At 41.9% G+C, this 22,126-nt stretch overlaps 108 pseudogenes; all 108 read right to left on the bottom strand.

The window, feature by feature from the left end:
* Positions 1-21: 21 nt before the first annotated feature.
* On the bottom strand, positions 22-140 carry LOC142673506 (5S ribosomal RNA; annotated as a pseudogene).
* A 67-nt stretch (positions 141-207) lies between these two features.
* LOC142673215 (5S ribosomal RNA) lies at positions 208-326 on the bottom strand (annotated as a pseudogene).
* Positions 327-393: 67 nt separating this feature from the next.
* Positions 394-512, bottom strand: LOC142673392 (5S ribosomal RNA; annotated as a pseudogene).
* A 67-nt stretch (positions 513-579) lies between these two features.
* LOC142674543 (5S ribosomal RNA) lies at positions 580-698 on the bottom strand (annotated as a pseudogene).
* A 67-nt stretch (positions 699-765) lies between these two features.
* On the bottom strand, positions 766-884 carry LOC142674029 (5S ribosomal RNA; annotated as a pseudogene).
* A 67-nt stretch (positions 885-951) lies between these two features.
* On the bottom strand, positions 952-1,070 carry LOC142673691 (5S ribosomal RNA; annotated as a pseudogene).
* Positions 1,071-1,137: 67 nt separating this feature from the next.
* On the bottom strand, positions 1,138-1,256 carry LOC142674472 (5S ribosomal RNA; annotated as a pseudogene).
* A 67-nt stretch (positions 1,257-1,323) lies between these two features.
* On the bottom strand, positions 1,324-1,442 carry LOC142673214 (5S ribosomal RNA; annotated as a pseudogene).
* A 67-nt stretch (positions 1,443-1,509) lies between these two features.
* On the bottom strand, positions 1,510-1,628 carry LOC142674008 (5S ribosomal RNA; annotated as a pseudogene).
* Positions 1,629-1,695: 67 nt separating this feature from the next.
* Positions 1,696-1,814, bottom strand: LOC142673366 (5S ribosomal RNA; annotated as a pseudogene).
* Positions 1,815-1,881: 67 nt separating this feature from the next.
* On the bottom strand, positions 1,882-2,000 carry LOC142674416 (5S ribosomal RNA; annotated as a pseudogene).
* A 67-nt stretch (positions 2,001-2,067) lies between these two features.
* Positions 2,068-2,186, bottom strand: LOC142674562 (5S ribosomal RNA; annotated as a pseudogene).
* Positions 2,187-2,252: 66 nt separating this feature from the next.
* On the bottom strand, positions 2,253-2,371 carry LOC142673893 (5S ribosomal RNA; annotated as a pseudogene).
* A 67-nt stretch (positions 2,372-2,438) lies between these two features.
* LOC142674484 (5S ribosomal RNA) lies at positions 2,439-2,557 on the bottom strand (annotated as a pseudogene).
* Positions 2,558-2,624: 67 nt separating this feature from the next.
* Positions 2,625-2,743, bottom strand: LOC142673663 (5S ribosomal RNA; annotated as a pseudogene).
* Positions 2,744-2,810: 67 nt separating this feature from the next.
* Positions 2,811-2,929, bottom strand: LOC142673315 (5S ribosomal RNA; annotated as a pseudogene).
* Positions 2,930-2,996: 67 nt separating this feature from the next.
* LOC142673290 (5S ribosomal RNA) lies at positions 2,997-3,115 on the bottom strand (annotated as a pseudogene).
* Positions 3,116-3,181: 66 nt separating this feature from the next.
* LOC142673875 (5S ribosomal RNA) lies at positions 3,182-3,300 on the bottom strand (annotated as a pseudogene).
* Positions 3,301-3,367: 67 nt separating this feature from the next.
* Positions 3,368-3,486, bottom strand: LOC142673837 (5S ribosomal RNA; annotated as a pseudogene).
* A 68-nt stretch (positions 3,487-3,554) lies between these two features.
* On the bottom strand, positions 3,555-3,673 carry LOC142673722 (5S ribosomal RNA; annotated as a pseudogene).
* Positions 3,674-3,740: 67 nt separating this feature from the next.
* On the bottom strand, positions 3,741-3,859 carry LOC142673295 (5S ribosomal RNA; annotated as a pseudogene).
* Positions 3,860-3,926: 67 nt separating this feature from the next.
* Positions 3,927-4,045, bottom strand: LOC142673708 (5S ribosomal RNA; annotated as a pseudogene).
* Positions 4,046-4,298: 253 nt separating this feature from the next.
* LOC142674541 (5S ribosomal RNA) lies at positions 4,299-4,417 on the bottom strand (annotated as a pseudogene).
* Positions 4,418-4,484: 67 nt separating this feature from the next.
* On the bottom strand, positions 4,485-4,603 carry LOC142674014 (5S ribosomal RNA; annotated as a pseudogene).
* Positions 4,604-4,670: 67 nt separating this feature from the next.
* On the bottom strand, positions 4,671-4,789 carry LOC142673199 (5S ribosomal RNA; annotated as a pseudogene).
* Positions 4,790-4,856: 67 nt separating this feature from the next.
* LOC142673342 (5S ribosomal RNA) lies at positions 4,857-4,975 on the bottom strand (annotated as a pseudogene).
* A 67-nt stretch (positions 4,976-5,042) lies between these two features.
* LOC142673907 (5S ribosomal RNA) lies at positions 5,043-5,161 on the bottom strand (annotated as a pseudogene).
* A 67-nt stretch (positions 5,162-5,228) lies between these two features.
* LOC142674007 (5S ribosomal RNA) lies at positions 5,229-5,347 on the bottom strand (annotated as a pseudogene).
* A 67-nt stretch (positions 5,348-5,414) lies between these two features.
* Positions 5,415-5,533, bottom strand: LOC142674483 (5S ribosomal RNA; annotated as a pseudogene).
* Positions 5,534-5,600: 67 nt separating this feature from the next.
* LOC142673939 (5S ribosomal RNA) lies at positions 5,601-5,719 on the bottom strand (annotated as a pseudogene).
* A 67-nt stretch (positions 5,720-5,786) lies between these two features.
* Positions 5,787-5,905, bottom strand: LOC142674516 (5S ribosomal RNA; annotated as a pseudogene).
* Positions 5,906-6,170: 265 nt separating this feature from the next.
* On the bottom strand, positions 6,171-6,289 carry LOC142674349 (5S ribosomal RNA; annotated as a pseudogene).
* A 67-nt stretch (positions 6,290-6,356) lies between these two features.
* On the bottom strand, positions 6,357-6,475 carry LOC142674623 (5S ribosomal RNA; annotated as a pseudogene).
* Positions 6,476-6,728: 253 nt separating this feature from the next.
* Positions 6,729-6,847, bottom strand: LOC142673213 (5S ribosomal RNA; annotated as a pseudogene).
* A 67-nt stretch (positions 6,848-6,914) lies between these two features.
* LOC142673996 (5S ribosomal RNA) lies at positions 6,915-7,033 on the bottom strand (annotated as a pseudogene).
* Positions 7,034-7,100: 67 nt separating this feature from the next.
* Positions 7,101-7,219, bottom strand: LOC142673710 (5S ribosomal RNA; annotated as a pseudogene).
* A 68-nt stretch (positions 7,220-7,287) lies between these two features.
* Positions 7,288-7,406, bottom strand: LOC142673948 (5S ribosomal RNA; annotated as a pseudogene).
* A 67-nt stretch (positions 7,407-7,473) lies between these two features.
* On the bottom strand, positions 7,474-7,592 carry LOC142673424 (5S ribosomal RNA; annotated as a pseudogene).
* Positions 7,593-7,659: 67 nt separating this feature from the next.
* Positions 7,660-7,778, bottom strand: LOC142674558 (5S ribosomal RNA; annotated as a pseudogene).
* A 67-nt stretch (positions 7,779-7,845) lies between these two features.
* Positions 7,846-7,964, bottom strand: LOC142674551 (5S ribosomal RNA; annotated as a pseudogene).
* Positions 7,965-8,031: 67 nt separating this feature from the next.
* LOC142673965 (5S ribosomal RNA) lies at positions 8,032-8,150 on the bottom strand (annotated as a pseudogene).
* A 67-nt stretch (positions 8,151-8,217) lies between these two features.
* On the bottom strand, positions 8,218-8,336 carry LOC142673292 (5S ribosomal RNA; annotated as a pseudogene).
* Positions 8,337-8,403: 67 nt separating this feature from the next.
* LOC142674540 (5S ribosomal RNA) lies at positions 8,404-8,522 on the bottom strand (annotated as a pseudogene).
* A 67-nt stretch (positions 8,523-8,589) lies between these two features.
* On the bottom strand, positions 8,590-8,708 carry LOC142674013 (5S ribosomal RNA; annotated as a pseudogene).
* Positions 8,709-8,775: 67 nt separating this feature from the next.
* Positions 8,776-8,894, bottom strand: LOC142673198 (5S ribosomal RNA; annotated as a pseudogene).
* A 67-nt stretch (positions 8,895-8,961) lies between these two features.
* Positions 8,962-9,080, bottom strand: LOC142673341 (5S ribosomal RNA; annotated as a pseudogene).
* Positions 9,081-9,147: 67 nt separating this feature from the next.
* LOC142673905 (5S ribosomal RNA) lies at positions 9,148-9,266 on the bottom strand (annotated as a pseudogene).
* Positions 9,267-9,333: 67 nt separating this feature from the next.
* LOC142674006 (5S ribosomal RNA) lies at positions 9,334-9,452 on the bottom strand (annotated as a pseudogene).
* Positions 9,453-9,519: 67 nt separating this feature from the next.
* On the bottom strand, positions 9,520-9,638 carry LOC142674539 (5S ribosomal RNA; annotated as a pseudogene).
* Positions 9,639-9,705: 67 nt separating this feature from the next.
* LOC142674350 (5S ribosomal RNA) lies at positions 9,706-9,824 on the bottom strand (annotated as a pseudogene).
* A 253-nt stretch (positions 9,825-10,077) lies between these two features.
* On the bottom strand, positions 10,078-10,196 carry LOC142674208 (5S ribosomal RNA; annotated as a pseudogene).
* A 265-nt stretch (positions 10,197-10,461) lies between these two features.
* LOC142674463 (5S ribosomal RNA) lies at positions 10,462-10,580 on the bottom strand (annotated as a pseudogene).
* Positions 10,581-10,647: 67 nt separating this feature from the next.
* Positions 10,648-10,766, bottom strand: LOC142674622 (5S ribosomal RNA; annotated as a pseudogene).
* Positions 10,767-10,833: 67 nt separating this feature from the next.
* LOC142673920 (5S ribosomal RNA) lies at positions 10,834-10,952 on the bottom strand (annotated as a pseudogene).
* A 67-nt stretch (positions 10,953-11,019) lies between these two features.
* LOC142673212 (5S ribosomal RNA) lies at positions 11,020-11,138 on the bottom strand (annotated as a pseudogene).
* A 67-nt stretch (positions 11,139-11,205) lies between these two features.
* LOC142673995 (5S ribosomal RNA) lies at positions 11,206-11,324 on the bottom strand (annotated as a pseudogene).
* Positions 11,325-11,391: 67 nt separating this feature from the next.
* Positions 11,392-11,510, bottom strand: LOC142674607 (5S ribosomal RNA; annotated as a pseudogene).
* A 68-nt stretch (positions 11,511-11,578) lies between these two features.
* On the bottom strand, positions 11,579-11,697 carry LOC142673947 (5S ribosomal RNA; annotated as a pseudogene).
* Positions 11,698-11,764: 67 nt separating this feature from the next.
* LOC142673423 (5S ribosomal RNA) lies at positions 11,765-11,883 on the bottom strand (annotated as a pseudogene).
* A 67-nt stretch (positions 11,884-11,950) lies between these two features.
* Positions 11,951-12,069, bottom strand: LOC142674557 (5S ribosomal RNA; annotated as a pseudogene).
* A 67-nt stretch (positions 12,070-12,136) lies between these two features.
* On the bottom strand, positions 12,137-12,255 carry LOC142674549 (5S ribosomal RNA; annotated as a pseudogene).
* Positions 12,256-12,322: 67 nt separating this feature from the next.
* Positions 12,323-12,441, bottom strand: LOC142673964 (5S ribosomal RNA; annotated as a pseudogene).
* Positions 12,442-12,508: 67 nt separating this feature from the next.
* LOC142673291 (5S ribosomal RNA) lies at positions 12,509-12,627 on the bottom strand (annotated as a pseudogene).
* Positions 12,628-12,694: 67 nt separating this feature from the next.
* LOC142674075 (5S ribosomal RNA) lies at positions 12,695-12,813 on the bottom strand (annotated as a pseudogene).
* A 67-nt stretch (positions 12,814-12,880) lies between these two features.
* On the bottom strand, positions 12,881-12,999 carry LOC142674348 (5S ribosomal RNA; annotated as a pseudogene).
* A 67-nt stretch (positions 13,000-13,066) lies between these two features.
* LOC142673648 (5S ribosomal RNA) lies at positions 13,067-13,185 on the bottom strand (annotated as a pseudogene).
* A 67-nt stretch (positions 13,186-13,252) lies between these two features.
* LOC142673211 (5S ribosomal RNA) lies at positions 13,253-13,371 on the bottom strand (annotated as a pseudogene).
* Positions 13,372-13,438: 67 nt separating this feature from the next.
* Positions 13,439-13,557, bottom strand: LOC142673698 (5S ribosomal RNA; annotated as a pseudogene).
* A 67-nt stretch (positions 13,558-13,624) lies between these two features.
* LOC142673686 (5S ribosomal RNA) lies at positions 13,625-13,743 on the bottom strand (annotated as a pseudogene).
* A 67-nt stretch (positions 13,744-13,810) lies between these two features.
* Positions 13,811-13,929, bottom strand: LOC142673680 (5S ribosomal RNA; annotated as a pseudogene).
* A 67-nt stretch (positions 13,930-13,996) lies between these two features.
* On the bottom strand, positions 13,997-14,115 carry LOC142673590 (5S ribosomal RNA; annotated as a pseudogene).
* A 67-nt stretch (positions 14,116-14,182) lies between these two features.
* LOC142673507 (5S ribosomal RNA) lies at positions 14,183-14,301 on the bottom strand (annotated as a pseudogene).
* Positions 14,302-14,926: 625 nt separating this feature from the next.
* LOC142673677 (5S ribosomal RNA) lies at positions 14,927-15,045 on the bottom strand (annotated as a pseudogene).
* Positions 15,046-15,111: 66 nt separating this feature from the next.
* Positions 15,112-15,230, bottom strand: LOC142674152 (5S ribosomal RNA; annotated as a pseudogene).
* A 67-nt stretch (positions 15,231-15,297) lies between these two features.
* On the bottom strand, positions 15,298-15,416 carry LOC142673210 (5S ribosomal RNA; annotated as a pseudogene).
* A 67-nt stretch (positions 15,417-15,483) lies between these two features.
* LOC142673408 (5S ribosomal RNA) lies at positions 15,484-15,602 on the bottom strand (annotated as a pseudogene).
* A 67-nt stretch (positions 15,603-15,669) lies between these two features.
* Positions 15,670-15,788, bottom strand: LOC142673209 (5S ribosomal RNA; annotated as a pseudogene).
* A 67-nt stretch (positions 15,789-15,855) lies between these two features.
* Positions 15,856-15,974, bottom strand: LOC142673266 (5S ribosomal RNA; annotated as a pseudogene).
* A 67-nt stretch (positions 15,975-16,041) lies between these two features.
* Positions 16,042-16,160, bottom strand: LOC142673706 (5S ribosomal RNA; annotated as a pseudogene).
* A 253-nt stretch (positions 16,161-16,413) lies between these two features.
* On the bottom strand, positions 16,414-16,532 carry LOC142673667 (5S ribosomal RNA; annotated as a pseudogene).
* A 67-nt stretch (positions 16,533-16,599) lies between these two features.
* Positions 16,600-16,718, bottom strand: LOC142674522 (5S ribosomal RNA; annotated as a pseudogene).
* Positions 16,719-16,785: 67 nt separating this feature from the next.
* Positions 16,786-16,904, bottom strand: LOC142673208 (5S ribosomal RNA; annotated as a pseudogene).
* A 67-nt stretch (positions 16,905-16,971) lies between these two features.
* LOC142674381 (5S ribosomal RNA) lies at positions 16,972-17,090 on the bottom strand (annotated as a pseudogene).
* Positions 17,091-17,157: 67 nt separating this feature from the next.
* Positions 17,158-17,276, bottom strand: LOC142673705 (5S ribosomal RNA; annotated as a pseudogene).
* Positions 17,277-17,529: 253 nt separating this feature from the next.
* On the bottom strand, positions 17,530-17,648 carry LOC142673666 (5S ribosomal RNA; annotated as a pseudogene).
* A 67-nt stretch (positions 17,649-17,715) lies between these two features.
* LOC142673442 (5S ribosomal RNA) lies at positions 17,716-17,834 on the bottom strand (annotated as a pseudogene).
* A 67-nt stretch (positions 17,835-17,901) lies between these two features.
* On the bottom strand, positions 17,902-18,020 carry LOC142673407 (5S ribosomal RNA; annotated as a pseudogene).
* A 67-nt stretch (positions 18,021-18,087) lies between these two features.
* LOC142673205 (5S ribosomal RNA) lies at positions 18,088-18,206 on the bottom strand (annotated as a pseudogene).
* A 67-nt stretch (positions 18,207-18,273) lies between these two features.
* Positions 18,274-18,392, bottom strand: LOC142674379 (5S ribosomal RNA; annotated as a pseudogene).
* Positions 18,393-18,459: 67 nt separating this feature from the next.
* On the bottom strand, positions 18,460-18,578 carry LOC142673785 (5S ribosomal RNA; annotated as a pseudogene).
* A 253-nt stretch (positions 18,579-18,831) lies between these two features.
* On the bottom strand, positions 18,832-18,950 carry LOC142673665 (5S ribosomal RNA; annotated as a pseudogene).
* A 67-nt stretch (positions 18,951-19,017) lies between these two features.
* LOC142673674 (5S ribosomal RNA) lies at positions 19,018-19,136 on the bottom strand (annotated as a pseudogene).
* A 67-nt stretch (positions 19,137-19,203) lies between these two features.
* On the bottom strand, positions 19,204-19,322 carry LOC142674378 (5S ribosomal RNA; annotated as a pseudogene).
* Positions 19,323-19,389: 67 nt separating this feature from the next.
* Positions 19,390-19,508, bottom strand: LOC142674533 (5S ribosomal RNA; annotated as a pseudogene).
* Positions 19,509-19,575: 67 nt separating this feature from the next.
* Positions 19,576-19,694, bottom strand: LOC142673302 (5S ribosomal RNA; annotated as a pseudogene).
* Positions 19,695-19,761: 67 nt separating this feature from the next.
* LOC142674616 (5S ribosomal RNA) lies at positions 19,762-19,880 on the bottom strand (annotated as a pseudogene).
* Positions 19,881-19,947: 67 nt separating this feature from the next.
* Positions 19,948-20,066, bottom strand: LOC142673299 (5S ribosomal RNA; annotated as a pseudogene).
* Positions 20,067-20,133: 67 nt separating this feature from the next.
* LOC142673180 (5S ribosomal RNA) lies at positions 20,134-20,252 on the bottom strand (annotated as a pseudogene).
* Positions 20,253-20,319: 67 nt separating this feature from the next.
* On the bottom strand, positions 20,320-20,438 carry LOC142673898 (5S ribosomal RNA; annotated as a pseudogene).
* A 67-nt stretch (positions 20,439-20,505) lies between these two features.
* Positions 20,506-20,624, bottom strand: LOC142673402 (5S ribosomal RNA; annotated as a pseudogene).
* A 67-nt stretch (positions 20,625-20,691) lies between these two features.
* LOC142673367 (5S ribosomal RNA) lies at positions 20,692-20,810 on the bottom strand (annotated as a pseudogene).
* Positions 20,811-20,877: 67 nt separating this feature from the next.
* Positions 20,878-20,996, bottom strand: LOC142674471 (5S ribosomal RNA; annotated as a pseudogene).
* A 67-nt stretch (positions 20,997-21,063) lies between these two features.
* LOC142673580 (5S ribosomal RNA) lies at positions 21,064-21,182 on the bottom strand (annotated as a pseudogene).
* Positions 21,183-21,249: 67 nt separating this feature from the next.
* Positions 21,250-21,368, bottom strand: LOC142673662 (5S ribosomal RNA; annotated as a pseudogene).
* Positions 21,369-21,435: 67 nt separating this feature from the next.
* Positions 21,436-21,554, bottom strand: LOC142674206 (5S ribosomal RNA; annotated as a pseudogene).
* Positions 21,555-21,621: 67 nt separating this feature from the next.
* LOC142674523 (5S ribosomal RNA) lies at positions 21,622-21,740 on the bottom strand (annotated as a pseudogene).
* A 67-nt stretch (positions 21,741-21,807) lies between these two features.
* Positions 21,808-21,926, bottom strand: LOC142674548 (5S ribosomal RNA; annotated as a pseudogene).
* Positions 21,927-21,993: 67 nt separating this feature from the next.
* On the bottom strand, positions 21,994-22,112 carry LOC142673982 (5S ribosomal RNA; annotated as a pseudogene).
* Between the last annotated feature and the right edge of the window lie 14 nt (positions 22,113-22,126).

The following is a 22,126-nucleotide window of genomic DNA, read 5'->3' as shown; positions in this document are numbered from 1 at the left end:
AATCTAAACGACATAATATAAAGTCAACCGCACCACGGATTCCCAGATAGTCTCCCACACTGGTACTAGCGAGGCTTTAAGCTGTGTAACTTCTGCGATCTGACGAGAGCAGGGACATTCAGCTTAGAATGGCCATTGACATTAAATGCTTTAATCCATAGTCCTTTTTAATCGATTGTGAAACAAAATCTAAACGACATAATAAAAATTCAACCGCACCACGGATTCCCAGACAGTCTCCCACACTGGTACTAGCGAGGCCTTAAGCTGTGTAACTTCTGCGATCTGACGAGAGCAGGCACATTCAGCTTAGAATGGCCATTGACGTTAAATGCTTTAATCCATAGTCCTATTTAATCTATTGTGAAACAAAATCTAAACGACATAATAAAAAGTCAACCACACCACGGATTCCCAGACAGTCTCCCACACTAGTACTAGCGAGGCCTTAAGCTGTGTAACTTCTGCGATCTGACGAGAGCAGGTACATTCAGCTTAGAATGGCCATTGACATTAAAAGCATTAATCCATAGTCCTATTTCATCTATTGTGAAACAAAATCTAAACAACATTAAAAAAAGTCAACCGCACCACGGATTCCCAGACAGTCTCCCACACTGGTACTAACGAGGCCTTAAGCTGTGTAACTTCTGCGATCTGACGAGAGCAGGCACATTCAGCTTAGAATGGCCATTGCCGTTAAAAGCCTTAATCCATAGTCCTATTTAATCTATTGTGAAACAAAATCTAAACAACATAATAAAAAGTCAACCGCACCACAGATTCCCAGACAGTCTCCCACACTGGTAATAGCGAGGCCTTAAGCTGTGTAACTTCTGCGATCTGACGAGAGCAGGCACATTCAGCTTAGAATGGAAATTGACGTTAAATGCTTTAATCCATAGTCCTTTTTAATCGATTGTGAAACAAAATCTAAACGACATAATAAAAAGTCAACCGCACCACGGATTCCCAGACAGTCTCCCACACTGGTACTAACGAGGCCTTAAGCTGTGTAACTTCTGCGATCTGACTAGAGCAGGCACATTCAGCTTAGAATGGCCATTGCCATTAAAAGCCTTAATCCATAGTCCTATTTAATCTATTGTGAAACAAAATCTAAACAACATAATAAAAAGTCAACCGCACCACGGATTCCCAGACAGTCTCCCACACTGGTACTAGCGAGGCCTTAAACTGTGTAACTTCTGCGATCTGACGAGAGCAGGCACATTCAGCTTAGAATGGCCATTGACATTAAAAGCCTTAATCCATAGTCCTATTTAATCTATTGTGAAACAAAATCTAAACGACATAATAAAAATTCAACCGCACCACGGATTCCCAGACAGTCTCCCACACTGGTACTAGCGAGGCCTTAAGCTGTGTAACTTCTGCGATCTGACGAGAGCAGGCACATTCAGCTTAGAATGGCCATTGACGTTAAATGCTTTAATCCATAGTCCTATTTAATCTATTGTGAAACAAAATCTAAACGACATAATAAAAAGTCAACCACACCACGGATTCCCAGACAGTCTCCCACACTGGTACTAGCGAGGCGTTAAGCTGTGTAACTTCTGCGATCTAACGAGAGCAGGCACATTCAGCTTAGAATGGCCATTGACATTAAATGCTTTAATCCATAGTCCTTTTTAATCGATTGTGAAACAAAATCTAAACGACATAATAAAAAGTCAACCGCACCACGGATTCCCAGACAGTCTCCCACACTGGTACTAACGAGGCCTTAAGCTGTGTAACTTCTGCGATCTGACGAGAGCAGGCACATTCAGCTTAGAATTGCCATTGCCATTAAAAGCCTTAATCCATAGTCATATTTAATCTATTGTGAAACAAAATCTAAACAACATAATAAAAAGTCAACCGCACCACGGATTCCCAGACAGTCTCCTACACTGGTACTAGCGAGGCCTTAAGCTGTGTAACTTCTGCGATCTGACGAGAGCAGGCACATTCAGCTTAGAATGGCCATTGACATTAAATGCTTTAATCCATAGTCCTTTTTAATCGATTGTGAAACAAAATCTAAACAACATAATAAAAAGTCAACCGCACCACGGATTCCCAGACAGTCTCCCACACTAGTACTAGCGAGGCCTTAAGCTGTGTAACTTCTGCGATCTGACGAGAGCAGGCACATTCAGCTTAGAATGGCCATTGACATTAAATGCTTAATCCATAGTCCTTTTTAATCGATTGTGAAACAAAATCTAAACGACATAATAAAAATTCTACCGCACCACGGATTCCCAGACAGTCTCCAACACTGGTACTAGCGAGGCCTTAAGCTGTGTAACTTCTGCGTTCTGAGGAGAGCAGGCACATTCAGCTTAGAATGGCCATTGACGTTAAATGCTTTAATCCATAGTCCTATTTAATCTATTGTGAAACAAAATCTAAACGACATAATAAAAAGTCAACCGCACCACGGATTCCCAGACAGTCTCCCACACTGGTACTAGCAAGGCCTTAAGCTGTGTAACTTCTGCGATCTGACGAGAGCAGGCACATTCAGCTTAGAATGGCCATTGACATTAAATGTTTTAATCCATAGTCCTTTTTAATTGATTGTGAAACAAAATCTAAACGACATAATAAAAAGTCAACCGCACCACGGATTCCCAGACAGTCTGCCACACTGGTACTAGCGAGGCCTTAAGCTGTGTAACTTTTGCGATCTGACGAGAGCAGGCACATTCAGCTTAGAATGGCCATTGACAATAAATGCTTTAATCCATAGTCCTTTTTAATCGATTGTGAAACAAAATCTAAACGACATAATAAAAAGTCAACCGCACCACGGATTCCCAGACAGTCTCCCACACTGGTACTAGCGAGGCCTTAAGCTGTGTAATTTCTGCGATCTGACGAGAGCAGGGACATTCAGCTTAGAATGGCCATTGCCATTAAAAGCCTTAATCCATAGTCCTATTTAATCTATTGTGAAACAAAATCTAAACAACATAATAAAAAGTCAACCGCACCACGGATTCCCAGACAGTCTCCCACACTGGTACTAGCGAGGCCTTAAGCTATGTAACTTCTGCGATCTGACGAGAGCAGGGACATTCAGCTTAGAATGGCCATTGACATTAAATGCTTAATCCATAGTCCTTTTTAATCGATTGTGAAACAAAATCTAAACGACATAATAAAAAGGCAACCGCACCACGGATTCCCAGACAGTCTCCAACACTGGTACTAGCGAGGCTTTAAGCTGTGTAACTTCTGCGTTCTGACGAGAGCAGGCACATTCAGCTTAGAATGGCCATTGACGTTAAATGCTTTAATCCATAGTCCTATTTAATCTATTGTGAAACAAAATCTAAACGACATAATAAAAAGGCAACCGCACCACGGATTCCCAGACTGTCTCCCACACTGGTACTAGCAAGGCCTTAAGCTGTGTAACTTCTGCGATCTGACGAGAGCAGGCACATTCAGCTTAGAATGGCCATTGACATTAAATGCTTTTCATCCATAGTCCTTTTTAATTGATTGTGAAACAAAATCTAAACGACATAATAAAAAGTCAACCGCACCACGGATTCCCAGACAGTCTCCCACACTGGTACTAGCGAGGCCTTAAGCTGTGTAACTTCTGCGATCTGACGAGAGCAGGCACATTCAGCTTAGAATGGCCATTGACAATAAATGCTTTAATCCATAGTCCTTTTTAATCGATTGTGAAACAAAATCTAAACGACATAATATAAAGTCAACCGCACCACGGATTCCCAGACAGTCTCCCACACTGGTACTAGCGAGGCCTTAAGCTGTGTAACTTCTGCGATCTGACGAGAGCAGGGACATTCAGCTTAGATTGGCCATTGACATTAAATGCTTTAATCCATAGTCCTTTTTAATCGATTGTGAAACTAAATCTAAACGACATAATAAAAATTCAACCGCACCACGGATTCCCAGACAGTCTCCCACACTGGTACTAGCGAGGCCTTAAGCTGTGTAACTTCTGCGATCTGACGAGAGCAGGCACATTTAGCTTAGAATGGCCATTGACGTTAAATGCTTTAATCCATAGTCCTATTTAATCTATTGTGAAACTAAATCTTAACGACATAATAAAAAGTCAACCACACCACGGATTCCCAGACAGTCTCCCACACTGGTACTAGTGAGGCGTTAAGCTGTGTAACTTCTGAGATCTAACGAGAGCAGGCACATTCAGCTTAGAATGGCCATTGACATTAAATGCTTTAATCCATAGTCCTTTTTAATCGATTGTGAAACAAAATCTAAACGACATAATAAAAAGTCAACCGCACCACGGATTCCCAGACAGTCTCCCACACTGGTACTAACGAGGCCTTAAGCTGTGTAACTTCTGCGATCTGACGAGAGCAGGCACATTCAGCTTAGAATGGCCATTGCCATTAAAAGCCTTAATCCATAGTCCTATTTAATCTATTGTGAAACAAAATCTAAACAACATAATAAAAAGTCAACCGCACCACAGATTCCCAGACAGTCTCCCACACTGGTAATAGCGAGGCCTTAAGCTGTGTAACTTCTGCGATCTGACGAGAGCAGGCACATTCAGCTTAGAATGGCCATTGCCATTAAAAGCCTTAATCCATAGTCCTATTTAATCTATTGTGAAACAAAATCTAAACAACATAATAGAAAGTCAACCGCACCACAGATTCCCAGACAGTCTCCCACACTGGTACTAGCGAGGCCTTAAACTGTGTAACTTCTGCGATCTGACGAGAGCAGGCACATTCAGCTTAGAATGGCCATTGACATTAAAAGCCTTATTCCATAGTCCTATTTAATCTATTGTGAAACAAAATCTAAACAACATAATAAAAAGTCAACCGCACCACGGATTCCCAGACAGTCTCCCACACTGGTACTAGCGAGGCCTTAAGCAGTGTAACTTCTGCGATCTGACGAGAGCAGGGACATTCAGCTTAGAATGGCCATTGACATTAAATGCTTTAATCCATAGTCCTTTTTAATCGATTGTGAAACAAAATCTAAACGACATAATAAAAATTCAACCGCACCACGGATTCCCAGACAGTCTCCCACACTGGTACTAGCGAGGCCTTAAGCTCTGTAACTTCTGCGATCTGACGAGAGCAGGCACATTCAGCTTAGAATGGCCATTGACGTTAAATGCCTTAATCCATAGTCCTATTTAATCTATTGTGAAACAAAATCTAAACGACATAATAAAAAGTCAACCACACCACGGATTCCCAGACAGTCTCCCACACTGGTACTAGCGAGGCGTTAAGCTGTGTAACTTCTGCGATCTAACGAGAGCAGGCACATTCAGCTTAGAATGGCCATTGACATTAAATGCTTTAATCCATAGTCCTTTTTAATCGATTGTGAAACAAAATCTAAACGACATAATAAAAAGTCAACCGCACCACGGATTCCCAGACAGTCTCCCACACTGGTACTAGCGAGGCCTTAAGCTGTGTAATTTCTGCGATCTGACGAGAGCAGGCACATTCAGCTTAGAATTGCCATTGACATTAAATGCTTTAATCCATAGTCCTTTTTAATCGATTGTGAAACAAAATCTAAACGACATAATAAAAAGACAACCTCACCACGGATTCCCAGACAGTCTCCCACACTGGTACTAGAGAGGCCTTAAGCTGTGTAACTTCTGCGATCTGACGAGAGCAGGCACATTCAGCTTAGAATGGCCATTGACGTTAAATGCTTTAATCCATAGTCCTATTTAATCTATTGTGAAACAAAATCTAAACTACATAATAAGAAGTCAACCGCACCACGGATTCCCAGACAGTCTCCCACACTGGTACTAGCGAGGCCTTAAGCTGTGTAACTTCTGCGATCTGACGAGAGCAGGCACATTCAGCTTAGAATGGCCATAGACATTAAATGCTTTAATCCATAGTCCTTTTTAATCGATTGTGAAACAAAATCTAAACGACATAATAAAAAGTCAACCGCACCACGGATTCCCAGACAGTCTCCCACACAGTCTCCCACACTGGTACTAGCGAGGCCTTAAGCTGTGTAACTTCTGCGATCTGACGAGGGCAGGGACATTCAGCTTAGAATGGCCATTGACATCAAATGCTTTAATCCATAGTCCTATTTAATCTATTGTGAAACAAAATCTAAACGACATAATAAAAAGTCAACCGCACCACGGATTCCCAGACAGTCTCCCACACTGGTACTAGTGAGGCCTTAAGCTGTGTAACTTCTGCGATCTGACGAGAGCAGGCACATTCAGCTTAGAATGGCCATTGACATTAAATGCTTTAATCCACAGTCCTTTTTAATCGATTGTGAAACAAAATCTAAACAACATAATAAAAAGTCAACTGCACCACTGATTCCCAGACAGTCTCCCACACTGGTACTAGCGAGGCCTTAAGCTGTGTAACTTCTGCGATCTGACGAGAGCAGGCACATTCAGCTTAGAATGGCCATTGACATTAAATGCTTTAATCCATAGTCCTTTTTAATCGATTATGAAACAAAATCTAAACGACATAATAAAAAGTCAACCGCACCACGGATTCCCAGACAGTCTCCCACACTGGTACTAGCGGGGCCTTAAGCTGTGTAACTTCAGTGATCTGACGAGAGCAGGGACATTCATCTTAGAATGGCCATTGACATTAAATGCTTTAATCCATAGTCCTTTTTAATCGATTGTGAAACAAAATCTAAACGACATAATAAAAATTCAACCGCACCACGGATTCCCAGACAGTCTCCCACACTGGTACTAGCGAGGCCTTAAGCTGTGTAACTTCTGCGATCTGACGAGAGCAGGCACATTCAGCTTAGAATGGCCATTGACTTTAAATGCTTTAATCCATAGTCCTATTTAATCTATTGTGAAACAAAATCTAAACAACATAATAAAAAGTCAACCGCACCACGGATTCCCAGACAGTCTCCCACACTGGTACTAGCGAGGCATTAAGCTGCGTAACTTCTGCGATCTAACGAGAGCAGGCACATTCAGCTTAGAATGGACATTGACATTAAATGCTTTAATCCATAGTCCTTTTTAATCGATTGTGAAACAAAATCTAAACAACATAATAAAAAGTCAACCGCACCACGGATTCCCAGACAGTCTCCCACACTGGTACTAGCGAGGCCTTAAGCTGTGTAACTTCTGCGATCTGACGAGAGCAGGCACATTCAGCTTAGAATGGCCATTGACGTTAAAAAGCCTTAATCCATAGTCCTAATTAATCTATTGTGAAACAAAGTCTAAACAACATAATAAAAAGTCAACCGCACCACGGATTCCCAGACAGTCTCCCACACTGGTACTAGCGAGGCCTTAAGCTATGTAACTTCTGCGATCTGACGAGAGCAGCCACATTCAGCTTAGAATGGCCACTGACATTAAATGCTTTAATCCAAAGTCCTTTTTAATCGATTGTGAAACAAAATCTAAACGACATAATAAAAAGTCAACCGCACCACGGATTCCCAGACAGTCTCCCACACTGGTACTAGCGAGGACTTAAGCTGTGTAACTTCTGCGATCTGACGAGAGCAGGGACATTCAGCTTAGAATGGCCATTGACATTAAATGCTTTAATCCATAGTCCTTTTTAATCGATTGTGAAACAAAATCTAAACGACATAATAAAAATTCAACAGCACCACGGATTCCCAGACAGTCTCCCACACTGGTACTAGCGAGGCCTTAAGCTGTGTAACTTCTGCGTTCTGACAAGAGCAGGCACATTCAGCTTAGAATGGCCATTGACGTTAAATGCTTTAATCCATAGTCCTATTTAATCTATTGTGAAACAAAATCTAAACGACATAATAAAAGGTCAACCGCACCACGGATTCCCAGACAGTCTCCCACACTGGTACTAGCGAGGCCTTAAGCTGTGTAACTTCTGCGATCTGACGAAAGCAGGCACATTCAGCTTAGAATGGCCATTGACATTAAATACTTTAATCCATAGTCCTTTTTAATCGATTGTGAAACAAAATCTAAACGACATAATAAAAAGGCAACCCCACCACGTATTCCCAGACAGCCTCCCACACTGGTACTAGCGAGGCCTTAAGCTGTGTAACTTCTGCGATCTGACGAGAGCAGGCACATTCAGCTTAGAATGGCCATTGACGTTAAATGCTTTAATCCATAGTCCTATTTAATCTATTGTGAAACAAAATCTAAACGACATAATAAAAAGTCAACCGCACCACGGATTCCCAGACAGTCTCCCACACTGGTACTAGCGAGGCCTTAAGCTGTGTAACTTCTGCGATCTGACGAGAGCAGGCACATTCAGCTTAGAATGGCCTTTGACATTAAATGCTTTAATCCATAGTCCTTTTTAATCGATTGTGAAACAAAATCTAAACGACATAATAAAAAGTCAACCGCACCACGGATTCCCAGACAGTCTCCCACACTGGTACTAACGAGGCCTTAAGCTGTGTAACTTCTGCGATCTGACGAGAGCAGGCACATTCAGCTTAGAATGGCCATTGCCATTAAAAGCCTTAATCCATAGTCCTATTTAATCTATTGTGAAACAAAATCTAAACAACATAATAAAAAGTCAACCGCACCACAGATTCCCAGACAGTCTCCCACACTGGTAATAGCGAGGCCTTAAGCTGTGTAACTTCTGCGATCTGACGAGAGCAGGCACATTCAGCTTAGAATGGCCATTGCCATTAAAAGCCTTAATCCATAGTCCTATTTAATCTATTGTGAAACAAAATCTAAACAACATAATAAAAAGTCAACCGCACCACAGATTCCCAGACAGTCTCCCACACTGGTACTAGCGAGGCCTTAAACTGTGTAACTTCTGCGATCTGACGAGAGCAGGCACATTCAGCTTAGAATGGCCATTGACATTAAAAGCCTTATTCCATAGTCCTATTTAATCTATTGTGAAACAAAATCTAAACAACATAATAAAAAGTCAACCGCACCACGGATTCCCAGACAGTCTCCCACACTGGTACTAGCGAGGCCTTAAGCAGTGTAACTTCTGCGATCTGACGAGAGCAGGGACATTCAGCTTAGAATGGCCATTGACATTAAATGCTTTAATCCATAGTCCTTTTTAATCGATTGTGAAACAAAATCTAAACGACATAATAAAAATTCAACCGCACCACGGATTCCCAGACAGTCTCCCACACTGGTACTAGCGAGGCCTTAAGCTCTGTAACTTCTGCGATCTGACGAGAGCAGGCACATTCAGCTTAGAATGGCCATTGACGTTAAATGCCTTAATCCATAGTCCTATTTAATCTATTGTGAAACAAAATCTAAACGACATAATAAAAAGTCAACCACACCACGGATTCCCAGACAGTCTCCCACACTGGTACTAGCGAGGCGTTAAGCTGTGTAACTTCTGCGATCTAACGAGAGCAGGCACATTCAGCTTAGAATGGCCATTGACATTAAATGCTTTAATCCATAGTCCTTTTTAATCGATTGTGAAACAAAATCTAAACGACATAATAAAAAGTCAACCGCACCACGGATTCCCAGACAGTCTCCCACACTGGTACTAACGAGGCCTTAAGCTGTGTAACTTCTGCGATCTGACGAGAGCAGGCACATTCAGCTTAGAATGGCCATTGCCGTTAAAAGCCTTAATCCATAGTCCTTTTTAATCGATTGTGAAACAAAATCTAAACGACATAATAAAAAGTCAACCGCACCACGGATTCCCAGACAGTCTCCCACACTGGTACTAGCGAGGCCTTAAGCTGTGTAATTTCTGCGATCTGACGAGAGCAGGGACATTCAGCTTAGAATGGCCATTGACATTAAATGCTTTAATCCATAGTCCTTTTTAATCGATTGTGAAACAAAATCTAAACGACATAATAAAAATTCAACCGCACCACGGATTCCCAGACAGTCTCCCACACTGATACTAGCGAGGCCTTAATCTGTGTAACTTCTGCGATCTGACGAGAGCAGGCACATTCAGCTTAGAATTGCCATTGACATTAAATGCTTTAATCCATAGTCCTTTTTAATCGATTGTGAAACAAAATCTAAACGACATAATAAAAAGACAACCTCACCACGGATTCCCAGACAGTCTCCCACACTGGTACTAGAGAGGCCTTAAGCTGTGTAACTTCTGCGATCTGACGAGAGCAGGCACATTCAGCTTAGAATGGCCATAGACATTAAATGCTTTAATCCATAGTCCTTTTTAATCGATTGTGAAACAAAATCTAAACGACATAATAAAAAGTCAACCGCACCACGGATTCCCAGACAGTCTCCCACACAGTCTCCCACACTGGTACTAGCGAGGCCTTAAGCTGTGTAACTTCTGCGATCTGACGAGGGCAGGGACATTCAGCTTAGAATGGCCATTGACATCAAATGCTTTAATCCATAGTCCTATTTAATCTATTGTGAAACAAAATCTAAACGACATAATAAAAAGTCAACCGCACCACGGATTCCCAGACAGTCTCCCACACTGGTACTAGTGAGGCCTTGAGCTGTGTAACTTCTGCGATCTGACGAGAGCAGGCACATTCAGCTTAGAATGGCCATTGACATTAAATGCTTTAATCCACAGTCCTTTTTAATCGATTGTGAAACAAAATCTAAACAACATAATAAAAAGTCAACTGCACCACTGATTCCCAGACAGTCTCCCACACTGGTACTAGCGAGGCCTTAAGCTGTGTAACTTCTGCGATCTGACGAGAGCAGGCACATTCAGCTTAGAATGGCCATTGACATTAAATGCTTTAATCCATAGTCCTTTTTAATCGATTATGAAACAAAATCTAAACGACATAATAAAAAGTCAACCGCACCACGGATTCCCAGACAGTCTCCCACACTGGTACTAGCGGGGCCTTAAGCTGTGTAACTTCAGCGATCTGACGAGAGCAGGGACATTCATCTTAGAATGGCCATTGACATTAAATGCTTTAATCCATAGTCCTTTTTAATCGATTGTGAAACAAAATCTAAACGACATAATAAAAATTCAACCGCACCACGGATTCCCAGACAGTCTCCCACACTGGTACTAGCGAGGCCTTAAGCTGTGTAACTTCTGCGATCTGACGAGAGCAGGCACATTCAGCTTAGAATGGCCATTGACTTTAAATGCTTTAATCCATAGTCCTATTTAATCTATTGTGAAACAAAATCTAAACAACATAATAAAAAGTCAACCGCACCACGGATTCCCAGACAGTCTCCCACACTGGTACTAGCGAGGCATTAAGCTGCGTAACTTCTGCGATCTAACGAGAGCAGGCACATTCAGCTTAGAATGGACATTGACATTAAATGCTTTAATCCATAGTCCTTTTTAATCGATTGTGAAACAAAATCTAAACAACATAATAAAAAGTCAACCGCACCACGGATTCCCAGACAGTCTCCCACACTGGTACTAGCGAGGCCTTAAGCTGTGTAACTTCTGCGATCTGACGAGAGCAGGCACATTCAGCTTAGAATGGCCATTGATGTTAAAAAGCCTTAATCCATAGTCCTAATTAATCTATTGTGAAACAAAATCTAAACAACATAATAGAAAGTCAACCGCACCACGGATTCCCAGACAGTCTCCCACACTGGTACTAGCGAGGCCTTAAGCTATGTAACTTCTGCGATCTGACGAGAGCAGCCACATTCAGCTTAGAATGGCCACTGACATTAAATGCTTTAATCCAAAGTCCTTTTTAATCGATTGTGAAACAAAATCTAAACGACATAATAAAAAGTCAACCGCACCACGGATTCCCAGACAGTCTCCCACACTGGTACTAGCGAGGACTTAAGCTGTGTAACTTCTGCGATCTGACGAGAGCAGGGACATTCAGCTTAGAATGGCCATTGACATTAAATGCTTTAATCCATAGTCCTTTTTAATCGATTGTGAAACAAAATCTAAACGACATAATAAAAATTCAACAGCACCACGGATTCCCAGACAGTCTCCCACACTGGTACTAGCGAGGCCTTAAGCTGTGTAACTTCTGCGTTCTGACAAGAGCAGGCACATTCAGCTTAGAATGGCCATTGACGTTAAATGCTTTAATCCATAGTCCTATTTAATCTATTGTGAAACAAAATCTAAACGACATAATAAAAGGTCAACCGCACCACGGATTCCCAGACAGTCTCCCACACTGGTACTAGCGAGGCCTTAAGCTGTGTAACTTCTGCGATCTGACGAAAGCAGGCACATTCAGCTTAGAATGGCCATTGACATTAAATACTTTAATCCATAGTCCTTTTTAATCGATTGTGAAACAAAATCTAAACGACATAATAAAAAGGCAACCCCACCACGTATTCCCAGACAGCCTCCCACACTGGTACTAGCGAGGCCTTAAGCTGTGTAACTTCTGCGATCTGACGAGAGCAGGCACATTCAGCTTAGAATGGCCATTGACGTTAAATGCTTTAATCCATAGTCCTATTTAATCTATTGTGAAACAAAATCTAAACGACATAATAAAAAGTCAACCGCACCACGGATTCCCAGACAGTCTCCCACACTGGTACTAGCGAGGCCTTAAGCTGTGTAACTTCTGCGATCTGACGAGAGCAGGCACATTCAGCTTAGAATGGCCTTTGACATTAAATGCTTTAATCCATAGTCCTTTTTAATCGATTGTGAAACAAAATCTAAACGACATAATAAAAATTCAACCGCACCACGGATTCCCAGACAGTCTCCCACACTGGTACTAGCGAGGCCTTAAGCTGTGTAACTTCTGCAATCTGACGAAAGCAGGCACATTCAGCTTAGAATGGCCATTGACATTAAATGCTTTAATCCATAGTCCTTTTTAATCGATTGTGAAACAAAATCTAAACGACATAATAAAAAGTCAACCGCACCACGGATTCCCAGACAGTCTCCCACACTGGTACTAGTGAGGCCTTAAGCTGTGTAACTTCTGCGATCTGACGAGAGCAGGCACATTCAGCTTAGAATGGCCATTGACATTAAATGCTTTAATCCATAGTCCTTTTTAATCGATTGTGAAACAAAATCTAAACGACATAATAAAAAGTCAACCGCACCACGGATTCCCAGACAGTCTCCCACACTGGTACTAGCGAGGCATTAAGCTGTGTAACTTCTGCGATCTGACGAGAGCAGGGACATTCAGCTTAGAATGGCCATTGACATTAAATGCTGTAATCCATAGTCCTTTTTAATCGATTGTGAAACAAAATCTAAACGACATAATAAAAATTCAACCGCACCACGGATTCCCAGACAGTCTCCCACACTGGTACTAGCGAGGCCTTAAGCTGTGTAACTTCTGCGATCTGACGAGAGCAGGCACATTCAGCTTAGAATGGCCATTGACGTTAAATGATTTAATCCATAGTCCTATTTAATCTATTGTGAAACAAAATCTAAACGGCATAATAAAAAGTCAACCGCACCACGGATTCCCAGACAGTCTCCCACACTGGTACTAGCGAGGCCTTAAGCTGTGTAACTTCTGCGATCTGACGAGAGCAGGCACATTCAGCTTAGAATGGCCATTGACGTTAAATGCTTTAATCCATAGTCCTATTTAATCTATTGTGAAACAAAATCTAAACGACATAATAAAAAGTCAACCGCACCACGGATTCCCAGACAGTCTCCCACACTGGTACTAGCGAGGCCTTAAGCTGTGTAACTTCTGCGATCTGACGAGAGCAGGCACATTCAGCTTAGAATGGCCATTGACATTAAAAGCCTTAATCCATAGTCCTATTTAATCTATTGTGAAACAAAATCTAAACAACATAATAAAAAGTCAACCGTACCACGGATTCCCAGACAGTCTCCCACACTGGTACTAGCGAGGCCTTAAGCTGTGTAACTTCTGCGATCTGACGAGAGCAGGGACATTCAGCTTAGAATGGCCATTGCCATTAAATGCTTTAATCCATAGTCCTTTTTAATCGATTGTGAAACAAAATCTAAACGACATAATAAAAATTCAACCGCACCACGGATTCCCAGACAGTCTCCCACACTGGTACTAGCGAGGCCTTAAGCTGTGTAACTTCTGCGTTCTGACAAGAGCAGGCACATTCAGCTTAGAATGGCCATTGACGTTAAATGCTTTAATCCATAGTCCTATTTAATCTATTGTGAAACAAAATCTAAACGACATAATAAAAAGTCAACCGCACCACGGATTCCCAGACAGGCTCCCACACTGGTACTAGCGAGGCCTTAAGCTGTGTAACTTCTGCGATCTGACGAAAGCAGGCACATTCAGCTTAGAATGGCCATTGACATTAAATACTTTAATCCATAGTCCTTTTTAATCGATTGTGAAAAAAAATCTAAACGACATAATAAAAAGTGAACCGCACCACTGATTCCCAGACAGTCTCCCACACTGGTACTAGCGAGGCCTTAAGATGTGTAACTTCTGCGATCTGACGAGAGCAGGCACATTCAGCTTAGAATGGCCATTGACGTTAAATGCTTTAATCCATAGTCCTATTTAATCTATTGTGAAACAAAATCTAAACGACATAATAAAAAGTCAACCGCACCACGGATTCCCAGACAGTCTCCCACACTGGTACTAGCGAGGCTTTAAGCTGTGTAACTTCTGCGATCTGACGAGAGGAGGCACATTCAGCTTAGAATGGCCATTGACATTAAATGCTTTAATCCATAGTCCTTTTTAATCGATTGTGAAACAAAATCTAAACGACATAATAAAAAGTCAGCCGCACCACGGATTCCAAGACAGTCTCCCACACTGGTACTAGCGAGGCATTAAGCTGTGTAACTTCTGCGATCTGACGAGAGCAGGCACATTCAGCTTAGAATGGCCATTGACATTAAATGCTTTAATCCATAGTCCTTTTTAATCGATTGTGAAACAAAATCTAAACGACATAATAAAAAGTCAACCGCACCACGGATTCCCAGACAGTCTCCCACACTGGTACTAGCGAGGCCTTAAGCTGTGTAACTTCTGCGATCTGACGAGAGCAGGCACATTCAGCTTAGAATGGCCATTGCGTTAAATGCTTTAATCCATAGTCCTTTTTAATCGATTGTGAAACAAAATCTAAACGACATAATAAAAAGTCAGCCGCACCACGGATTCCCAGACAGTCTCCCACACTGGTACTAGCGAGGCATTAAGCTGTGTAACTTCTGCGATCTGACGAGAGCAGGGACATTCAGCTTAGAATGGCCATTGACATTAAATGCTTTAATCCATAGTCCTTTTTAATCGATTGTGAAACAAAATCTAAACGACATAATAAAAATTCAACCGCACCACGGATTCCCAGACAGTCTCCCACACTGGTACTAGCGAGGCCTTAAGCTGTGTAACTTCTGCGATCTGACGAGAGCAGGCACATTCAGCTTAGAATGGCCATTGACGTTAAATGATTTAATCCATAGTTCTATTTAATCTATTGTGAAACAAAATCTAAACGACATAATAAAAAGTCAACCGCACCACGGATTCCCAGACAGTCTCCCACACTGGTACTAGCGAGGCTTTAAGCTGTGTAACTTCTGCGATCTGACGAGAGCAGGCACATTCAGCTTAGAATGGCCATTGACATTAAAAGCTTTAATCCATAGTCCTTTTTAATCGATTGTGAAACAAAATCTAAACGACATAATAAAAATTCAACCGCACCACGGATTCCCAGACAGTCTCCCACACTGGTACTAGCGAGGCCTTAAGCTGTGTAACTTCTGCGATCTGACGAGAGCAGGCACATTCAGCTTAGAATGGCCATTGACATTAAATGCTTTAATCCATAGTCCTTTTTAATCGATTGTGAAACAAAATCTAAACGACATAATAAAAAGGCAACCGCACCACGGATTCCCAGACAGTCTCCCACACTGGTACTAGCGAGGCCTTAAGCTGTGTAACTTCTGCGATCTGACGAGAGCAGGGACATTCAGCTTAGAATGGCCATTGACATTAAATGCTTTAATCCATAGTCCTTTTTAATCGATTGTGAAACAAAATCTAAACGACATAATAAAAATTCGACCGCACCACGGATTCCCAGACAGTCTCCCACAATGGTACTAGCGAGGCCTTAAGCTGTGTAACTTCTGCGATCTGACGAGAGCAGGCACATTCAGCTTAGAATGGCCATTGACGTTAAATGCTTTAATCCATAGTCCTATTTAATCTATTGTGAAACAAAATCTAAACGACATAATAAAAAGTCAACCGCACCACGGATTCCCAGACAGTCTCCCACACTGGTACTATCGAGGCGTTAAGCTGTGTAACTTCTGCGATTTAACGAGAGCAGGCACATCCAGCTTAGAATGGCCATTGACATTAAAGGCTTTAATCCATAGTCCTTTTTAATCGATTGTGAAACAAAATCTAAACGACATAATAAAAAGTCAACCGCACCACGGATTCCCAGACAGTCTCCCACACTGGTACTATCGAGGCGTTAAGCTGTGTAACTTCTGCGATCTAACGAGAGCAGGCACATCCAGCTTAGAATGGCCATTGACATTAAAGGCTTTAATCCATAGTCCTTTTTAATCGATTGTGAAACAAAATCTAAACGACATAATAAAAAGTCAACCGCACCACGGATTCCCAGACAGTCTCCCACACTGGTACTAGCGAGGCCTTAAGCTGTGTAACTTCTGCGATCTGACGAGAGCAAGCACATTCAGCTTAGAATGGCCATTGACATTAAAAGCTTTAATCCATAGTCCTTTTTAATCGATTGTGAAACAAAATCTAAACGACATAATAAAAATTCAACCGCACCACGGATTCCCAGACAGTCTCCCACACTGGTACTAGCGAGGCCTTAAGCTGTGTAACTTCTGCGATCTGACGAGAGCAGGCACATTCAGCTTAGAATGGCCATTGACATTAAATGCTTTAATCCATAGTCCTTTTTAATCGATTGTGAAACAAAATCTAAACGACATAATAAAAAGTCAACCGCACCACGGATTCCCAGACAGTCTCCCACACTGGTACTAGCGAGGCCTTAAGCTGTGTAACTTCTGCGATCTGACGAGAGCAGGGACATTCAGCTTAGAATGGCCATTGACATTAAATGCTTTAATCCATAGTCCTTTTTAATCGATTGTGAAACAAAATCTAAACGACATAATAAAAATTCGACCGCACCACGGATTCCCAGACAGTCTCCCACAATGGTACTAGCGAGGCCTTAAGCTGTGTAACTTCTGCGATCTGACGAGAGCAGGCACATTCAGCTTAGAATGGCCATTGACGTTAAATGCTTTAATCCATAGTCCTATTTAATCTATTGTGAAACAAAATCTAAACGACATAATAAAAAGTCAACCGCACCACGGATTCCCAGACAGTCTCCCACACTGGTACTATCGAGGCGTTAAGCTGTGTAACTTCTGCGATTTAACGAGAGCAGGCACATCCAGCTTAGAATGGCCATTGACATTAAAGGCTTTAATCCATAGTCCTTTTTAATCGATTGTGAAACAAAATCTAAACGACATAATAAAAAGTCAACCGCACCACGGATTCCCAGACAGTCTCCCACACTGGTACTATCGAGGCGTTAAGCTGTGTAACTTCTGCGATCTAACGAGAGCAGGCACATCCAGCTTAGAATGGCCATTGACATTAAATGCTTTAATCCATAGTCCTTTTTAATCGATTGTGAAACAAAATCTAAACGACATAATAAAAATTCAACCGCACCACGGATTCCCAGACAGTCTCCCACACTGGTACTAGCGAGGCCTTAAGCTGTGTAACTTCTGCGATCTGACGAGAGCAGGCACATTCAGCTTAGAATGGCCATTAACGTTAAATGATTTAATCCATAGTCCTATTTAATCTATTGTGAAACAAAATCTAAACGACATAATAAAAAGTCAACCGCACCACGGATTCCCAGACAGTCTCCCACACTGGTACTAGCGAGGCTTTAAGCTGTGTAACTTCTGCGATCTGACGAGAGCAGGCACATTCAGCTTAGAATGGCCATTGACATTAAAAGCTTTAATCCATAGTCCTTTTTAATCGATTGTGAAACAAAATCTAAACGACATAATAAAAATTCAACCGCACCACGGATTCCCAGACAGTCTCCCACACTGGTACTAGCGAGGCCTTAAGCTGTGTAACTTCTGCGATCTGACGAGAGCAGGCACATTCAGCTTAGAATGGCCATTGACATTAAATGCTTTAATCCATAGTCCTTTTTAATCGATTGTGAAACAAAATCTAAACGACATAATAAAAAGTCAACCGCACCACGGATTCCCAGACAGTCTCCCACACTGGTACTAGCGAGGCCTTAAGCTGTGTAACTTCTGCGATCTGACGAGAGCAGGGACATTCAGCTTAGAATGGCCATTGACATTAAATGCTTTAATCCATAGTCCTTTTTAATCGATTGTGAAACAAAATCTAAACGACATAATAAAAACTCGACCGCACCACGGATTCCCAGACAGTCTCCCACAATGGTACTAGCGAGGCCTTAAGCTGTGTAACTTCTGCGATCTGACGAGAGCAGGCACATTCAGCTTAGAATGGCCATTGACGTTAAATGCTTTAATCCATAGTCCTATTTAATCTATTGTGAAACAAAATCTAAACGACATAATAAAAAGTCAACCGCACCACGGATTCCCAGACAGTCTCCCACACTGGTACTATCGAGGCGTTAAGCTGTGTAACTTCTGCGATTTAACGAGAGCAGGCACATCCAGCTTAGAATGGCCATTGACATTAAAGGCTTTAATCCATAGTCCTTTTTAATCGATTGTGAAACAAAATCTAAACGACATAATAAAAAGTCAACCGCACCACGGATTCCCAGACAGTCTCCCACACTGGTACTATCGAGGCGTTAAGCTGTGTAACTTCTGCGATCTAACGAGAGCAGGCACATCCAGCTTAGAATGGCCATTGACATTAAAGGCTTTAATCCATAGTCCTTTTTAATCGATTGTGAAACAAAATCTAAACGACATAATAAAAAGTCAACCGCACCACGGATTCCCAGACAGTCTCCCACACTGGTACTAGCGAGGCCTTAAGCTGTGTAACTTCTGCGATCTGACGAGAGCAGGCACATTCAGCTTAGAATGGCCATTGACATTAAAAGCCTTAATCCATAGTCCTATTTAATCTATTGTGAAACAAAATCTAAACAACATAATAAAAAGTCAACCGCACCACGGATTCCCAGACAGTCTCCCACACTGGTACTAGCGAGGCCTTAAGCTGTGTAACTTCTGCGATCTGACGAGAGCAGGGACATTCAGCTTAGAATGGCCATTGACATTAAATGCTTTAATCCATAGTCCTTTTTAATCGATTGTGAAACAAAATCTAAACGACATAATAAAAATTCAACCGCACCACGGATTCCCAGACAGTCTCCCACACTGGTACTAGCGAGGCCTTAAGCTGTGTAACTTCTGCGTTCTGACGAGAGCAGGCACATTCAGCTTAGAATGGCCATTGACGTTAAATGGTTTAATCCATAGTCCTATTTAATCTATTGTGAAACAAAATCTAAACGACATAATAAAAAGTCAACTTCACCACGGATTCCCAGAAAGTCTCCCACACTGGTACTAGCGAGGCCTTAAGCTGTGTAACTTCTGCGATCTGACGAGAGCAGGCACATTCAGCTTAGAATGGCCATTGACATTAAATGCTTTAATCCATAGTCCTTTTTAATCGATTGTGAAACAAAATCTAAACGACATAATAAAAAGTCAACCGCACCACTGATTCCCAGACAGTCTCCCACACTGGTACTAGCGAGGCCTTAAGCTGTGTAACTTCTGCGATCTGACGAGAGCAGGAACATTCAGCTTAGAATGGCCATTGACATTAAATGCTTTAATCCATAGTCCTTTTTAATCGATTGTGAAACAAAATCTAAACGACATAATAAAAAGTCAACCGCACCACGGATTCCCAGACAGTCTCCCACACTGGTATTAGCGAGGCCTTAAGCTGTGTAACTTCTGCGATCTGACGAGAGCAGGCACATTCAGCTTAGAATGGCCATTGACATCAAAAGCCTTAATCCATAGTCCTATTTAATCTATTGTGAAACAAAATCTAAACAACATAATAAAAAGTCAACCGCACCACGGATTCACAGACAGTCTCCCACACTGGTACTAGCGAGGCCTTAAGCTGTGTAACTTCTGCGATCTGACGAGAGCAGGCACATTCAGCTTAGAATGGCCATTGACATTAAATCCTTTAATCCATAGTCCTTTTTAATCGATTGTGAAACAAAATCTAAACGACATAATAAAAAGTCAACCGCACCACGGATTCCCAGACAGTCTCCCACACTGGTACTAGCGAGGCCTTAAGCTGTGTAACTTCTGCGATCTGACGACAGCAGGGACATTCAGCTTAGAATGGCCATTGACATTAAATGCTTTAATCCATAGTCCTTTTTAATCGATTGTGAAACAAAATCTAAACGACATAATAAAAATTCAACCGCACCACGGATTCCCAGACAGTCTCCCACACTGGTACTAGCGAGGCCTTAAGCCGTGTAACTTCTGCGATCTGACGAGAGCAGGCACATTCAGCTTAGAATGGCCATTGACGTTAAATGCTTTAATCCATAGTCCTATTTAATCTATTGTGAAACAAAATCTAAACGACATAATAAAAATTCAACCGCACCACGGATTCCCAGACAGTCTCCCACACTGGTACTAGCGAGGCCTTAAGCTGTGTAACTTCTGCGATCTAACGAGAGCAGGCACATTCAGCTTAGAATGGCCATTGACATTAAAAGCCTTAATCCATAGTCCTAATTAATCTATTGTGAAACAAAATCTAAACAACATAATAAAAAGTCAACCGCACCACGGATTCCCAGACAGTCTCCCACACTGGTACTAGCGAGGCCTTAAGCTGTGTAACTTCTGCGATCTGACGAGAGCAGGCACATTCAGCTTAGAATGGCCACTGACATTAAATGCTTTAATCCAAAGTCCTTTTTAATCGATTGTGAAACAAAATCTAAACGACATAATAAAAAGTCAACCGCACCACGGATTCCCAGACAGTCTCCCAGACTGGTACTAGCGAGGACTTAAGCTGTGTAACTTCTGCGATCTGACGAGAGCAGGGACATTCAGCTTAGAATGGCCATTGACATTAAATGCTTTAATCCATAGTCCTTTTTAATCGATTGTGAAACAAAATCTAAACGACATAATAAAAAGTCAACCGCACCACGGATTCCCAGACAGTCTCCCACACTGGTACTAGCGAGGCCTTAAGCTGTGTAACTTCTGCGATCTGACGAGAGCAGGCACATTCAGCTTAGAATGGCCATTGACATTAAAAACCTTAATCCATAGTCCTATTTAATCTATTGTGAAACAAAATCTAAACAACATAATAAAAAGTCAACCGTATCACGGATTCCCAGACAGTCTCCCACACTGGTACTAGCGAGGCCTTAAGCTGTGTAACTTCTGCGATCTGACGAGAGCAGGGACATTCAGCTTAGAATGGCCATAGACATTAAATGCTTTAATCCATAGTCCTTTTTAATCGATTGTGAAACAAAATCTAAACGACATAATAAAAGGTCAACCGCACCACGGATTCCCAGACAGTCTCCCACACTGGTACTAGCGAGGCCTTAAGCTGTGTAACTTCTGCGTTCTGACAAGAGCAGGCACATTCAGCTTAGAATGGCCATTGACGTTAAATGCTTTAATCCATAGTCCTATTTAATCTATTGTGAAACAAAATCTAAACGACATAATAAAAGGTCAACCGCACCACGGATTCCCAGACAGTCTCCCACACTGGTACTAGCGAGGCCTTAAGCTGTGTAACTTCTGCGATCTGACGAAAGCAGGCACATTCAGCTTAGAATGGCCATTGACATTAAATACTTTAATCCATAGTCCTTTTTAATCGATTGTGAAACAAAATCTAAACGACATAATAAAAAGTCAACCGCACCACGGATTCCCAGACAGTCTCCCACACTGGTACTAGCGAGGCCTTAAGCTGTGTAACTTCTGCGATCTGACAAAAGCAGGCAAATTCAGCTTAGAATGGCCATTGACATGAAATACTTTAA

This window comes from Rhinoderma darwinii (genome assembly GCF_050947455.1).
Source record: "Rhinoderma darwinii isolate aRhiDar2 chromosome 1 unlocalized genomic scaffold, aRhiDar2.hap1 SUPER_1_unloc_5, whole genome shotgun sequence".
NCBI classification, from domain to species: Eukaryota; Metazoa; Chordata; class Amphibia; order Anura; family Rhinodermatidae; genus Rhinoderma; species Rhinoderma darwinii.
The sequence above is the reverse complement of the archived record's forward strand: the minus strand, read 5'-3'. Positions and strand labels throughout refer to the sequence as shown.